We start from the raw sequence: 4,573 nt of genomic DNA, 5'->3' as shown, positions 1-4,573 counted from the left end.
TACCATTTGTGTCCCACCTCGCCTGCCATATACGTACGCGTCAGACGCTTCCTCGTCGTTATGGTAATCCCCACCGTACGTGTACGGTAGAGCGCGTTAGGACCAAGTTGTGGCGAATGAGTTTTAATTAACCAGGATAACGGTTAAACTTAACAGTCCCTAACTAGTCTTTACATTAACATGGGTGTAGTAGTCACTGACTAGTCCTTACATTAACATGGGTGTAGCAGTTACTGACTAGTCACTGACTAGTCCTTACATTAACATGGGTGTAGCAGTCACTGACTAGTCCTTACATTAACATGGGTGTAGCAGTTACTGACTAGTCTTTACATTAACATGGGTGTAGCAGTCACTGACCCTTACATTAACATGGGTGTAGCAGTCACTGACTAGTCCTTACATTAACATGGGTGTAGCAGTCACTGACTAGTCCTTACATTAACATGGGTGTAGCAGTTACTAACTATTCCTTACATTAACATGGGTGTAGCAGTCACTGACTAGTCCTTACATTAACATGGGTGTAGCAGTTACTAACTATTCCTTACATTAACATGGGTGTAGCAGTCACTGACTAGTCCATACATTAACATGGGTGTAGCAGTTACTGACTAGTCCTTACATTAACATGGGTGTAGCAGTTACTGACTAGTCCTTACATTAACATGGGTGTAGCAGTCACTGACTAGTCCTTACATTAACATGGGTGTAGCAATCACTGACTAGTCCTTACATTAACATGGGTGTAGCAGTTACTGACTAGCCCTTACATTAACATGGGTGTAGCAGTTACTATATATAACTAACTCTTACATTTACATGGGTGTAGCAATTAGTGACTATAGCTCTTACATTAACATGAGTGTAGCAGCCGCTGACTAGCTCTCACGTTAACTACCTAGGGTGTATTAGTCACATTAAACAACGATGATCCATGAGATGTTCTCTTAAAATGTTCCACTAGAAAATTCTCCTGCGACATTTCTTTATGATATTTTTCTACAATTTACCCGCCAATACTATGTTAACATATACAAGATTACGATCAGTCATGCAATTACGCGAATGCACCTTATTCTAATAAAATAATCCCCTGTAATGTTTTCCTGAGATGTTCGCGTGTGATTAGTGACTTCAGTATATTCATACGCTATCCCATTAATGTGTTTCCTTCATGATTCTATACCATATAAACCCACGTATTCTCCTCTTTATTCTCATACGATATTTAATTATTATAATTACTCAATATATTCTCTATTATATACTCTTGCTACATTTCCAATTACATTTCCACACTATGTTTTCCAATCTCCTACGACATTCATTTACGATGCTATCTCACTATATCATCTATTATCTCAAGATAACCCTTGTGTATATTCAGAAATATTTCTTTACGCCACACTCGCGATGACTGGACTCTGGACATTCTCCATTAGACCCCATAGAACATCTTTATTACGAGATCGGTAGCTAACCTTGCGTGAATTTCTCTCAACGATTTTCACTGATTTTCGTTAACGCATATATTGGTTACCGCTAGCGAACATTAGCGTCTTGGTATCAATGAGAGAAACCCGATACCAATGAAAGATCGATACCAGCGAGACAATCGCTAATGAAATAACCCGTTTCGATATGTGCCAATTGTGAAAGCAATCTCAACGCATCGGCGGGACTTTATAACACAAAGTCGGCAATTAACTCAGCTCGAATTTGATCAAGTTCTCCGTCTTCATCCTGATAGCATGTCAAGGTGAAACACTTCGAACAAACAATCCTTCAAATTCGAGTCGATCTAATTGTGTTCACTCACCTTCAAAGTTGGAGATTGCTGGACGAGCCGGACGACTTTTCCTTCACCGAGTCACACTCTACAATGTACATTCACCGATTTCGGGAGATAGTCTCTGTGTGTATGTGCCTCGCGTGCGTTTCGAGTTACTATACTCGCGTAGAGAGAGAAAGTATGTGTGTGTATGTGCTAGCTACACAGCCCGCGAGTGCGGGATCGTACGCGAGAGCAGGCGTTCGGATTTCCCCAAACGCAACTTTGCTATTATCCACAGTCTTCCGGTGCCTTTCGTTCAATGCGTGTCCAGTCGTGGCGCGTCAAGCTATATGCGAGTTTAAATACGCACGGGCAGAGTAGGAGCTCCAATCAATCGTCATGCACGCGCTCGCGCCACCAGTCTTGACGATGAGACGGCGGTAGTGCGCAGGTACGAGCTGCCGGTGGATGCAGGCAGCGTACCGCGTGGGGGCGCGTATACACGTCAGCAGGCGACGATAGAGCGTAGGCCCTAACACACACACACACACACACACGCGCGCGCGCGCACACACGCACGCACGCACGCACGCACGCACGCACGCACACACACACATCGTCCGCATTGTCGCTCAGCAAGAACATCGGGTGGCGTTTTCCGCGTGCGGATATTATGAAGTTTGAAGGGCGGGCTTGAAGGACACGGGAATTCTGAAGCTCCGCGTCGTCAGAAGCTAAATTAGTCTTGATGTTGGTCTTAACGTGAACATTTTCGCATAGACCGGACCTCTATACGCTGCGTATGACAAAAACCCGTAACTTTACCTCGTTTCTGTCAACTGTGTATGTGAGAAGTTAAGACAAATTTTAAGACAACTTTTGTTTCTCACAACGGGATCTCTGGGAGCCGCACCGGCGGGAGCTAGGCGCTCTGGTCAGTTCACCTCACTCCACATATGCCGGCTTTATTAGCTTTATTAAATCAACGGACACCGGTTTTACTCTCGGCGAAGTCCACACGCACGCGCGCACGCACACACACACACACGCACGCACGCACACACGCGCACGCGCACACACAACACACACACGCGCACACACACACACACACGCACGCACGCACACACGCGCACGCGCACACACAACACACACACGCGCACACACACACACACACACACACACACACACACACACACACAACATACATATGGTGTATGCAGGAGTTTTAATACTCACCCCACTAGTTATTGTTTAAGTTTCAATACTAACCCCCGCCCCTTGTCAATCTCAGAACTACCGTACTTACACCACGAGGTCGTAGTGTTACATGTAAACTCATTTATCTGCGGTTCGTTAGCAAAATGTCGAGCATACTTTGGAGGCAATGATGTATACGCACCTTCTTTTCTTAACCCACTTTAATACGGAACGCACTACAGTGTTGTAAAATGAAATGGCGTGATCAGAGTCGACACAGACTTATAAACTACGAAGTCAAGAATCCATTTCGTAACGAATGGTAATCGAATCGCGCATGCGCACACGGGGTAGAGTTCGAGTTCGCCTCAAGCGAACTCGGGATAATTTCGCAATCCAAACAGGAACCAGCGGGGTTGATGTTTTAAAATCTCTCTCTCACACAGCATGTGTTCGGACGCACGCACGTACGCACGCATACGCACACACACAACGCTTACAAACGCTTACGCGCACATGCACACGCATGCATGCATGATTTACACGCACAAGTACACGCACGCGCACGCGCACGCTCACGCAGACGTACACGCACACGCATACTCACGCACGCATACACGATACTTTATTGGTATTATCAAAAAAGGAAAATATCGAATTAAACCGTGTATCCCTTTACATCTCAAAACTATTATTACTGGTAATTCAACCCGTTGCGTTAGATTTTTCGTTATGTCGCATTACATACACTCGCGGTTTTGCTCGGAAACACTCTGTTTACTTTTAATCGTTACGAAACGCCATTTCTTTTCGCTAAACGTTTGTTAAAAGACACACACACACACAGCGAGCGAGAAGCGCAATCGTTGAGCGCGGAATTTGTTTATCGGTGTGAGCGGTACTGGCATCGGATTGAATTCGACTGTTTGCGCGCAATACACGGAATAAACATTCGGTAAACTACGGAACAATGTTGACAGTTTTCTCCTTCAGACGTTTCCGAACCGATTTCCCGATGAAATATGCGGTCGAATGAAATTATCTGGCCGCGCGTCTCTCTTCTCCGGAAATTCGCATTTGCACTTATATTACACGACGGCGAGACGGACCTGTGTGGGCGAGGTTTCAAAACAGAATCTCTCATCACACAAACGGATGCGTAATAATATGTAGCTGCATTACGTTTTTACGTAATAGCGTAATGTTTCGACTCATGGAACAACGAGTGCGACGCGACCGACAGATTCACAACATTATACGAGCGAACGAGTCAAATATATATTCAGCTATATAAAATACGCTAGACTATGAATTAATAGACAGATCCGATTCCATATACGTAAGGCAACTATAAGCGACATTACAGATTTTAAGCGACATACAATTAAGAAGGATGGATACCACCTACATAGACTGTGTATGCGCGTAATGTGCCTGCGCATGTGCGAGCGCACGTATGTCTGCGCATGTGCGAGCGCACATGTGTGTGCGTGTGTTTACGTGCGTACGTACGCGTGTGCGTGCATGTGTATAGATAATTTATCGAGGTTTAGTCGTTTATGTATATTAGGCCAATCGATTATAATTATATTAGTAGAC

Source organism: Priapulus caudatus, unplaced genomic scaffold, assembly GCF_000485595.1.
Source record: "Priapulus caudatus unplaced genomic scaffold, Priapulus_caudatus-5.0.1 Scaffold450, whole genome shotgun sequence".
Taxonomy (NCBI): Eukaryota; Metazoa; Priapulida; class Priapulimorpha; order Priapulimorphida; family Priapulidae; genus Priapulus; species Priapulus caudatus.
The sequence above is the reverse complement of the archived record's forward strand: the minus strand, read 5'-3'. Positions refer to the sequence as shown.